Source organism: Coregonus clupeaformis, unplaced genomic scaffold (assembly GCF_020615455.1).
Source record: "Coregonus clupeaformis isolate EN_2021a unplaced genomic scaffold, ASM2061545v1 scaf1001, whole genome shotgun sequence".
NCBI lineage: Eukaryota > Metazoa > Chordata > Actinopteri > Salmoniformes > Salmonidae > Coregonus > Coregonus clupeaformis.
In genome coordinates, this window is record NW_025534455.1 from 98,013 (window position 1) to 110,586 (window position 12,574).

Below are 12,574 nucleotides of genomic sequence, written 5' to 3' on the forward strand. Positions count from 1 at the left end.
CTTAGCTAGATGGCTAACTTGCTACTAAATTAGCAAACCGAATATACAACTGCAGAGCATTTAGGACATTGTAGACAGTTAACTTAATAGTTATAAGATATCTAGCTGGCAAACATTTAGTTGTGAATTCCATCCTGTGATTAGATCACCTGACCCATGCTGCACAACAGGGAGTGACTCCCAAGGCTCCGGTATCTCCTCATTGTGTGCTTGTAAACAAACACCATGTGACTGGGGATTACCGTAAGCTTCATAATAGTGTGACTGGGGGATTACCGTAAACTTCATAATAGTGTGACTGGGGATTACCGTAAACTTCATAATAGTGTGACTGGGGATTACCGTAAACTTCATAATAGTGTGACTGGGGATTACCGTAAACTTCATAATAGTGTGACTGGGGATTACCGTAAGCTTCATAATAGTGTGACTGGGGATTACCGTAAACTTCATAATAGTGTGACTGGGGATTACCGTAAGCTTCATAATAGTGTGACTGGGGATTACCGTAAGCTTCATAATAGTGTGACTGGGGATTACCGTAAACTTCATAATAGTGTGACAGGTGAAATGAAGAACGCACTGTTCTTTATCTCCTAATGTATTGCACAAGTCGACTGCAGGTATTTACTTAAAAAGTAGCTACAAATATTAAAATGTATTAAAAAAAAAAAACTTCAAATAAATAGTTTCAACGGTATTGACTGTATTGGGAAAAACCATCCCGTGGCTATTTCCAAATCCCCCGGGTATACGGTATATACGGTATACTGCCCAAGCCTACTGCTAATGATGTGGTAATAGTCAGTTCACCAATGAATGGTAGCCCTAGTAGTCCGACCTGATGGATGAGGTCAGGGATGGAGACCTGATGGATGAGGTCAGGGATGGAGACCTGATGGATGAGGTCAGGGATGGAGACCTGATGGATGAGGTCAGGGATGGAGACCTGATGGATGAGGTCAGGGATGGAGACCTGATGGATGAGGTCAGGGATGGAGACCTGATGGATGAGGTCAGGAATGGAGATCTGAAACAAGCTCATATAGCCCCTAGTTCAGTTGTTTCATCTTCCAAATATCCTACAGTAAGCTACACTAATATGTTGCATCCGGTAGTTGAGATCAAACGCCAGACTGCTACACTAATATGTTGCATCCGGTAGTTGAGATCAAACGCCAGACTGCTACACTAATATGTTGCATCCGGTAGTTGAGATCAAACGCCAGACTGCTACACTAATATGTTGCATCCGGTAGTTGAGATCAAACGCCAGACTGCTACACTAATATGTTGCATCCGGTAGTTGAGATCAAACGCCAGACTGCTACACTAATATGTTGCATCCGGTAGTTGAGATCAAACGCCAGACTGCTACACTAATATGTTGCATCCGGTAGTTGAGATCAAACGCCAGACTGCTGTGTTGGCTACGTTGTTTGATTATCATTTAAGACTCTAGGTTTCAGGAAATGGCAGTTACAGGTTTAAAAAAAAATGCTAAATGCTCCAACTTACTGAGGGGGAAGTTGGCTGTCCCCGTCCGGACCTCCCCCCTACCCAACCAGAGACCTACATTTACATTTACATTTTAGTCATTTAGCAGACGCTGTTATCCAGAGCGACTTACAGGAGCAATTAGGGTTAAGTGCCTTGCTTAAGGGCACATCGACAGATTTTTCACCTAGTCGGCTCGGGGATTAGAACCATCGACCTTTCGGTTACTGGCACAACGCTCTTACCCACTAAGCTACCTGCCGCCCTACATCACCACCGCCTTGTCAGAAAATCCAAGGGAGAGCCCTGATTTGGTACATTTTAAATGTATTTCTAGTTAGCTAGTGAAGAGCAGCCAGTTACCAAGAACCGATCAGGCTATTGCCTACCCTTCGTACTGAGGCAGTCTTCTGCCAACATCATTATCAGGCCATAAAAGGTTCATTTGTCTGTGATTTGAGCCGTGTGGGTGTCGCTACGCGCCGTCGTGAGGGTCGGGGATGCCTCCGCCGCGCTAAAGTGGTACTCATAAAAATGATTCAAGGTTGGCAGGTCTGCACTAGTCTCATCACATACTAGGGATGTCATGACATTACGTTCATGTTGTTAATGTGTGGTATGTCATGACATTACGTTCATGTTGTTAATGTGTAGTATGTCATGACATTACGTTAATGTTGTTAATGTGTGGGATGTCCTGACATTACGTTCATGTTGTTAATGTGTGGTATGTCCTGACATTACGTTCATGTTGTTAATGTGTGGTATGTCCTGACATTATGTTAATGTTGTTAATGTGTGGTATGTCCTGACATTACGTTCATGTTGTTAATGTGTGGTATGTCCTGACATTACGTTCATGTTGTTAATGTGTGGTATGTCATGTCCTGACATTACGTTCATGTTGTTAATGTGTGGTATGTCATGTCCTGACATTACGTTCATGTTGTTAATGTGTGGTATGTCATGACATTACGTTCATGTTGTTAATGTGTGGTATGTCTTGACATTACGTTCATGTTGTTAATGTGTGGTATGTCATGACATTACGTTCATGTTGTTAATGTGTGGTATGTCATGACATTACGTTCATGTTGTTAATGTGTGGTATGTCATGACATTACGTTCATGTTGTTAATGTGTGGTATGTCTTGACATTACGTTCATGTTGTTAATGTGTGGTATGTCATGACATTACGTTCATGTTGTTAATGTGTGGTATGTCATGTCCTGACATTACGTTCATGTTGTTAATGTGTGGTATGTCATGACATTACGTTCATGTTGTTAATGTGTGGTATGTCCTGACATTACGTTCATGTTGTTAATGTGTGGTATGTCATGTCATGACATTATGTTCATGTTGTTAATGTGTGGTATGTCCTGACATTATGTTCATGTTGTTAATGTGTGGTATGTCCTGACATTACGTTCATGTTGTTAATGTGTGGTATGTCATGACATTACGTTAATGTTGTTAATGTGTGGTATGTCATGTCCTGACATTATGTTCATGTTGTTAATGTGTGGGATGTCCTGACATTACGTTCATGTTGTTAATGTGTGGTATGTCCTGACATTACGTTCATGTTGTTAATGTGTGGTATGTCATGACATTACGTTAATGTTGTTAATGTGTGGTATGTCATGTCCTGACATTATGTTCATGTTGTTAATGTGTGGTATGTCATGACATTACGTTCATGTTGTTAATGTGTGGTATGTCATGACATTACGTTCATGTTGTTAATGTGTGGGATGTCCTGACATTACGTTCATGTTGTTAATGTGTGGTATGTCCTGACATTACGTTCATGTTGTTAATGTGTGGTATGTCATGACATTACGTTCATGTTGTTAATGTGTGGTATGTCATGACATTACGTTCATGTTGTTAATGTGTGGTATGTCTTGACATTACGTTCATGTTGTTAATGTGTGGTATGTCATGACATTACGTTCATGTTGTTAATGTGTGGTATGTCATGACATTACGTTCATGTTGTTAATGTGTGGTATGTCATGACATTACGTTCATGTTGTTAATGTGTGGTATGTCATGACATTACGTTAATGTTGTTAATGTGTGGTATGTCATGTCCTGACATTATGTTCATGTTGTTAATGTGTGGTATGTCATGTCCTGACATTACGTTCATGTTGTTAATGTGTGGGATGTCTTGACATTACGTTCATGTTGTTAATGTGTGGTATGTCATGACATTACGTTAATGTTGTTAATGTGTGGTATGTCATGTCCTGACATTATGTTCATGTTGTTAATGTGTGGTATTTCATGTCCTGACATTACGTTCATGTTGTTAATGTGTGGTATGTCATGACATTACGTTCATGTTGTTAATGTGTGGTATGTCATGACATTACGTTCATGTTGTTAATGTGTGGGATGTCCTGACATTACGTTCATGTTGTTAATGTGTGGTATGTCCTGACATTACGTTCATGATGTTAATGTGTGGTATGTCCTGACATTACGTTCATGATGTTAATGTGTGGTATGTCATGTCCTGACATTACGTTCATGATGTTAATGTGTGGTATGTCATGACATTACGTTCATGTTGTTCATGTGTGGTATGTCATGACATTATGTTCATGTTGTTAATGTGTGGTATGTCCTGACATTACGTTCATGTTGTTAATGTGTGGTATGTCCTGACATTACGTTCATGTTGTTAATGTGTGGTATGTCATGACATTACGTCCATGTTGTTAATGTGTGGTATGTCTTGACATTACGTTCATGTTGTTAATGTGTGGTATGTCATGACATTACGTTCATGTTGTTAATGTGTGGTATGTCATGACATTACGTTCATGATGTTAATGTGTGGTATGTCATGACATTACGTTCATGATGTTAATGTGTGGTATGTCATGTCCTGACATTACATTCATGTTGTTAATGTGTGGTATGTCCTGACATTACGTTCATGTTGTTAATGTGTGGTATGTCATGACATTACGTTCATGTTGTTAATGTGTGGGATGTCCTGACATTACGTTCATGTTGTTAATGTTGTTAATGTGTGGTATGTCGTGTCCTGACATTACGTTCATGATGTTAATGTGTGGTATGTCATGTCCTGACATTACGTTCATGATGTTAATGTGTGGTATGTCATGTCCTGACATTACGTTCATGATGTTAATGTGTGGTATGTCCTGACATTACGTTCATGATGTTAATGTGTGGTATGTCATGTCCTGACATTACGTTCATGATGTTAATGTGTGGTATGTCATGACATTACGTTCATGTTGTTCATGTGTGGTATGTCATGACATTATGTTCATGTTGTTAATGTGTGGTATGTCCTGACATTACGTTCATGTTGTTAATGTGTGGTATGTCCTGACATTACGTTCATGTTGTTAATGTGTGGTATGTCATGACATTACGTCCATGTTGTTAATGTGTGGTATGTCTTGACATTACGTTCATGTTGTTAATGTGTGGTATGTCATGACATTACGTTCATGTTGTTAATGTGTGGTATGTCATGACATTACGTTCATGATGTTAATGTGTGGTATGTCATGACATTACGTTCATGATGTTAATGTGTGGTATGTCATGTCCTGACATTACATTCATGTTGTTAATGTGTGGTATGTCCTGACATTACGTTCATGTTCTTAATGTGTGGTATGTCATGACATTACGTTCATGTTGTTAATGTGTGGGATGTCCTGACATTACGTTCATGTTGTTAATGTTGTTAATGTGTGGTATGTCATGTCCTGACATTACGTTCATGATGTTAATGTGTGGTATGTCATGTCCTGACATTACGTTCATGATGTTAATGTGTGGTATGTCATGTCCTGACATTACGTTCATGATGTTAATGTGTGGTATGTCCTGACATTACGTTCATGATGTTAATGTGTGGTATGTCATGTCCTGACATTACGTTCATGATGTTAATGTGTGGTATGTCATGACATTACGTTCATGTTGTTCATGTGTGGTATGTCATGACATTATGTTCATGTTGTTAATGTGTGGTATGTCCTGACATTACGTTCATGTTGTTAATGTGTGGTATGTCTTGACATGATGTTAATGTTGTTAATGTGTGGTATGTCATGTCTTGACATGATGTTAATGTTGTTAATGTGTGGTATGTCATGTCTTGACATGATGTTAATGTTGTTAATGTGTGGTATGTCATGTCCTGACATTACGTTCATGTAGTTAATGTGTGGTATGTCATGTCCTGACATTATGTTAATGTTGTTAATGTGTGGTATGTCATGTCCTGACATTATGTTAATGTTGTTAATGTGTGGTATGTCATGTCCTGACATTATGTTAATGTTGTTAATGTGTGGTATGTCATGACATGATGTTAATGTTGTTAATGTGTGGTATGTCATGTCCTGACATTATGTTAATGTTGTTAATGTGTGGTATGTCATGTCCTGACATTACATTCATGTTGTTAATGTGTGGTATGTCATGTCCTGACATTATGTTAATGTTGTTAATGTGTGGTATGTCATGTCTTGACATGATGTTAATGTTGTTGATGTGTGGTATGTCATGTCCTGACATTACGTTCATGTTGTTAATGTGTGGTATGTCATGTCCTGACATTATGTTAATGTTGTTAATGTGTGGTATGTCATGTCTTGACATGATGTTAATGTGTGGTATGTCATGACATTACGTTCATGTTGTTAATGTGTGGTATGTCATGACATTATGTTAATGTTGTTAATGTGTGGTATGTCATGTCTTGACATTACGTTCATGTTGTTAATGTGTGGTATGTCTTGACATTACGTTAATGTTGTTAATGTGTGGTATGTCTTGACATTACGTTCATGTTGTTAATGTGTGGTATGTCATGTCTTGACATTATGTTCATGTTGTTAATGTGTGGTATGTCATGTCCTGACATTACGTTCATGTTGTTAATGTGTGGTATGTCATGACATGATGTTAATGTTGTTAATGTGTGGTATGTCATGTCCTGACATTACGTTCATGTTGTTAATGTGTGGTATGTCATGTCCTGACATTACGTTCATGTTGTTAATGTGTGGTATGTCATGTCCTGACATTATGTTCATGTTGTTAATGTGTGGTATGTCCTGACATTATGTTCATGTTGTTAATGTGTGGTATGTCCTGACATTACGTTCATGTTGTTAATGTGTGGTATGTCATGACATTACGTTAATGTTGTTAATGTGTGGTATGTCATGTCCTGACATTATGTTCATGTTGTTAATGTGTGGGATGTCCTGACATTACGTTCATGTTGTTAATGTGTGGTATGTCCTGACATTACGTTCATGTTGTTAATGTGTGGTATGTCATGACATTACGTTAATGTTGTTAATGTGTGGTATGTCATGTCCTGACATTATGTTCATGTTGTTAATGTGTGGTATGTCATGACATTACGTTCATGTTGTTAATGTGTGGTATGTCATGACATTACGTTCATGTTGTTAATGTGTGGGATGTCCTGACATTACGTTCATGTTGTTAATGTGTGGTATGTCCTGACATTACGTTCATGTTGTTAATGTGTGGTATGTCATGACATTACGTTCATGTTGTTAATGTGTGGTATGTCATGACATTACGTTCATGTTGTTAATGTGTGGTATGTCTTGACATTACGTTCATGTTGTTAATGTGTGGTATGTCATGACATTACGTTCATGTTAATGTGTGGTATGTCATGACATTACGTTCATGTTGTTAATGTGTGGTATGTCATGACATTACGTTAATGTTGTTAATGTGTGGTATGTCATGACATTACGTTAATGTTGTTAATGTGTGGTATGTCATGTCCTGACATTATGTTCATGTTGTTAATGTGTGGTATGTCATGTCCTGACATTACGTTCATGTTGTTAATGTGTGGGATGTCTTGACATTACGTTCATGTTGTTAATGTGTGGTATGTCATGACATTACGTTAATGTTGTTAATGTGTGGTATGTCATGTCCTGACATTATGTTCATGTTGTTAATGTGTGGTATTTCATGTCCTGACATTACGTTCATGTTGTTAATGTGTGGTATGTCATGACATTACGTTCATGTTGTTAATGTGTGGTATGTCATGACATTACGTTCATGTTGTTAATGTGTGGGATGTCCTGACATTACGTTCATGTTGTTAATGTGTGGTATGTCCTGACATTACGTTCATGTTGTTAATGTGTGGTATGTCCTGACATTACGTTCATGTTGTTAATGTGTGGTATGTCATGACATTACGTCCATGTTGTTAATGTGTGGTATGTCTTGACATTACGTTCATGTTGTTAATGTGTGGTATGTCATGACATTACGTTCATGTTGTTAATGTGTGGTATGTCATGACATTACGTTCATGATGTTAATGTGTGGTATGTCATGACATTACGTTCATGATGTTAATGTGTGGTATGTCATGTCCTGACATTACATTCATGTTGTTAATGTGTGGTATGTCCTGACATTACGTTCATGCTGTTAATGTGTGGTATGTCATGACATTACGTTCATGTTGTTAATGTGTGGGATGTCCTGACATTACGTTCATGTTGTTAATGTTGTTAATGTGTGGTATGTCATGTCCTGACATTACGTTCATGATGTTAATGTGTGGTATGTCATGTCCTGACATTACGTTCATGATGTTAATGTGTGGTATGTCATGTCCTGACATTACGTTCATGATGTTAATGTGTGGTATGTCCTGACATTACGTTCATGATGTTAATGTGTGGTATGTCATGTCCTGACATTACGTTCATGATGTTAATGTGTGGTATGTCATGACATTACGTTCATGTTGTTCATGTGTGGTATGTCATGACATTATGTTCATGTTGTTAATGTGTGGTATGTCCTGACATTACGTTCATGTTGTTCATGTGTGGTATGTCATGACATTATGTTCATGTTGTTAATGTGTGGTATGTCCTGACATTACGTTCATGTTGTTAATGTGTGGTATGTCCTGACATTACGTTCATGTTGTTAATGTGTGGTATGTCATGACATTACGTCCATGTTGTTAATGTGTGGTATGTCTTGACATTACGTTCATGTTGTTAATGTGTGGTATGTCATGACATTACGTTCATGTTGTTAATGTGTGGTATGTCATGACATTATGTTCATGTTGTTAATGTGTGGTATGTCATGACATTACGTTCATGATGTTAATGTGTGGTATGTCATGTCCTGACATTACATTCATGTTGTTAATGTGTGGTATGTCCTGACATTACGTTCATGTTGTTAATGTGTGGTATGTCATGACATTACGTTCATGTTGTTAATGTGTGGGATGTCCTGACATTACGTTCATGTTGTTAATGTTGTTAATGTGTGGTATGTCATGTCCTGACATTACGTTCATGATGTTAATGTGTGGTATGTCATGTCCTGACATTACGTTCATGATGTTAATGTGTGGTATGTCATGTCCTGACATTACGTTCATGATGTTAATGTGTGGTATGTCCTGACATTACGTTCATGATGTTAATGTGTGGTATGTCATGTCCTGACATTACGTTCATGATGTTAATGTGTGGTATGTCATGACATTACGTTCATGTTGTTCATGTGTGGTATGTCATGACATTATGTTCATGTTGTTAATGTGTGGTATGTCCTGACATTACGTTCATGTTGTTAATGTGTGGTATGTCTTGACATGATGTTAATGTTGTTAATGTGTGGTATGTCATGTCTTGACATGATGTTAATGTTGTTAATGTGTGGTATGTCATGTCCTGACATGATGTTAATGTTGTTAATGTGTGGTATGTCATGTCTTGACATGATGTTAATGTTGTTAATGTGTGGTATGTCATGTCCTGACATTACGTTCATGTAGTTAATGTGTGGTATGTCATGTCCTGACATTATGTTAATGTTGTTAATGTGTGGTATGTCATGTCCTGACATTATGTTAATGTTGTTAATGTGTGGTATGTCATGTCCTGACATTATGTTAATGTTGTTAATGTGTGGTATGTCATGACATGATGTTAATGTTGTTAATGTGTGGTATGTCATGTCCTGACATTATGTTAATGTTGTTAATGTGTGGTATGTCATGTCCTGACATTACATTCATGTTGTTAATGTGTGGTATGTCATGTCCTGACATTATGTTAATGTTGTTAATGTGTGGTATGTCATGTCTTGACATGATGTTAATGTTGTTGATGTGTGGTATGTCATGTCCTGACATTACGTTCATGTTGTTAATGTGTGGTATGTCATGTCCTGACATTATGTTAATGTTGTTAATGTGTGGTATGTCATGTCTTGACATGATGTTAATGTTGTTAATGTGTGGTATGTCATGACATTACGTTCATGTTGTTAATGTGTGGTATGTCATGACATTATGTTAATGTTGTTAATGTGTGGTATGTCATGTCTTGACATTACGTTCATGTTGTTAATGTGTGGTATGTCTTGACATTACGTTCATGTTGTTAATGTGTGGTATGTCATGTCTTGACATTATGTTCATGTTGTTAATGTGTGGTATGTCATGTCCTGACATTACGTTCATGTTGTTAATGTGTGGTATGTCATGACATGATGTTAATGTTGTTAATGTGTGGTATGTCATGTCCTGACATTACGTTCATGTTGTTAATGTGTGGTATGTCATGTCCTGACATTACGTTCATGTTGTTAATGTGTGGTATGTCATGTCCTGACATTATGTTAATGTTGTTAATGTGTGGTATGTCATGACATTACGTTCATGTTGTTAATGTGTGGTATGTCATGACATTACGTTCATGTTGTTAATGTGTGGGATGTCATGTCCTGACATTATGTTAATGTTGTTAATGTGTGGTATGTCATGTCCTGACATTATGTTCATGTTGTTAATGTGTGGTATGTCATGTCCTGACATTACGTTCATGATGTTAATGTGTGGTATGTCATGTCCTGACATTACGTTCATGTTGTTAATGTGTGGTATGTCATGACATTACGTTCATGTTGTTAATGTGTGGTATGTCCTGACATTACGTTCATGTTGTTAATGTGTGGTATGTCCTGACATTACGTTCATGTTGTTAATGTGTGGTATGTCATGTCTTGACATCATGTTAATGATGTTAATGTGTGGTATGTCATGTCTTGACATTATGTTAATGTATGGTATGTCATGTCTTGACATTATGTTAATGTGTGGTATGTCATGTCTTGACATTATGTTAATGTTGTTAATGTGTGGTATGTCATGTTAATGTGTGCTATGTCATGTTAATGTGTGGTATGTCATGTTAATGTGTGGTATGTCATGTTAATGTGTGGTATCTCATGTTAATGTGTGGTATGTCTTGTTAATGTGTGGTATGTCATGTTAATGTGTGGTATGTCATGTTAATGTGTGGTATCTCATGTTAATGTGTGGTATGTCTTGTTAATGTGTGGTATGACATGTTAATGTGTGGTATGACATGTTAATGTGTGGTATGTCATGTTAATGTGTGGTATGTCATGTTAATGTGTGGTATGTCATGTTAATGTGTGGTATGTCATGTTAATGTGTGGTATGTCATGTTACCACAGGTGGAGGACTATGCTGGGAGGAAAGAGATGCCAGTGTCAGAGGTGGAACGCTGGCTGGGGCCAATCCTGGGCTACGACACTGACTGACAGTGATACTTCAACCAATCCTGGGCTACGACACTGACTGACAGTGATACTTCAACCAATCCTGGGCTTCGACACTTCTGCACCCACAACCACTACCTAGAAAAGAGGCGCTAGTCAATGGTCATGTCTAGATGGGATACAGCTTTTGTTAAATTGATGTAAAAAGTTAGAATTTATGTTAATTCTTTTCCTAACCTTAACCCAATTATCCTAACCTGCTACATTAATTATTCTAAACCTGCTACGAAAAGTCAATTCTGAAAAAAGCTGCATCCCTTCTAGACAAAAAATGTACACTTCACGTGAATCAAGACTAAACTTGGAAAAAAAACGTTTCTTTTTTTTAAGGTATTTTCAAATGGCCACCTGTCAGTTAAGAAGTGGAGCTGGTTGTATGGTGTAACATTTTACAGGGTTTTAATATGACAGCTGTAGACAAAGTAATTTATTCTTTTTTATGGCTATCACAATCTTAGATTTTAATAATTAAGATACATTTGAAAACGGGTAATTTCAGTATTTGATTTTATCATTGGGGACATATTAGGTTCTAGAAGACATACATTTCCTCAGCTGTTTTATTTGAGATTGTATTTGCGCTAATTAGATACAACTTGTTTACAAAATATAATTAGTAACATGGTCTTCAACACAAAATGTACACTTACTTAACATGCCATATTAACTTATAAACCTCTAAGGTACAAGTTTTTATGAATGGTTATTGGCCATACTAACTTCTAAACCACTATGTCTTTTTGAATGGTTATTGTAAATTACGGATTTGATTGATTCTGATTGTTTCACAATTTGTCTTAAAGAAACGTGCCAACTACTATGACTGATGTTATTGATCTACCCTGAAAGTGTCCACTATTTCTGAAAATACATAGTGATTTTTTTTGGTCAAACTTTATGAATGTTCACAATTCTGAGATTACAATGTTTTATCTGGCGCCATATGAATTATTTTAGTTTAAAACTAATTTGCTCAGTATGTCTCTCTCTTGATGTCTGGCTATTACTGCCCTGCTGTATTATACGATTATAAAACAACACTAGCTACAGTACTCTTTCCAGTTGATATACTATATTGTCTGGCCTTGTATTGAAATATTGATTGATTAGTCGGTTTTTTGATCGATATGCCTCCCATGATAAAACTAACAGCAACATTCCTGACATACCTCAAGCTAATCATATCTTAACGAATTTGAATGACTCCAAACTGATTCTATCAACCAGAATCCCCTACCACCTTCGGTGTACTGCGCCGTTCTTCAATAACAGTACATTTTTACATTTGAGTCATTTAGCAGACGCTCTTATCCAGAGCGACTTACAGTTAGTGAGCGCATACATTTTTATACTGGCCCCCCGTGGGAAGTAGTAGTG

General features: G+C 37.2%; 1 pseudogene; it reads left to right on the forward strand.

The window, feature by feature from the left end:
* Nucleotides 1-12,246, forward strand: part of LOC123486101 — a 71,188-nt pseudogene extending 58,942 nt beyond the window's left edge.
* Nucleotides 12,247-12,574: the final 328 nt, after the last annotated feature.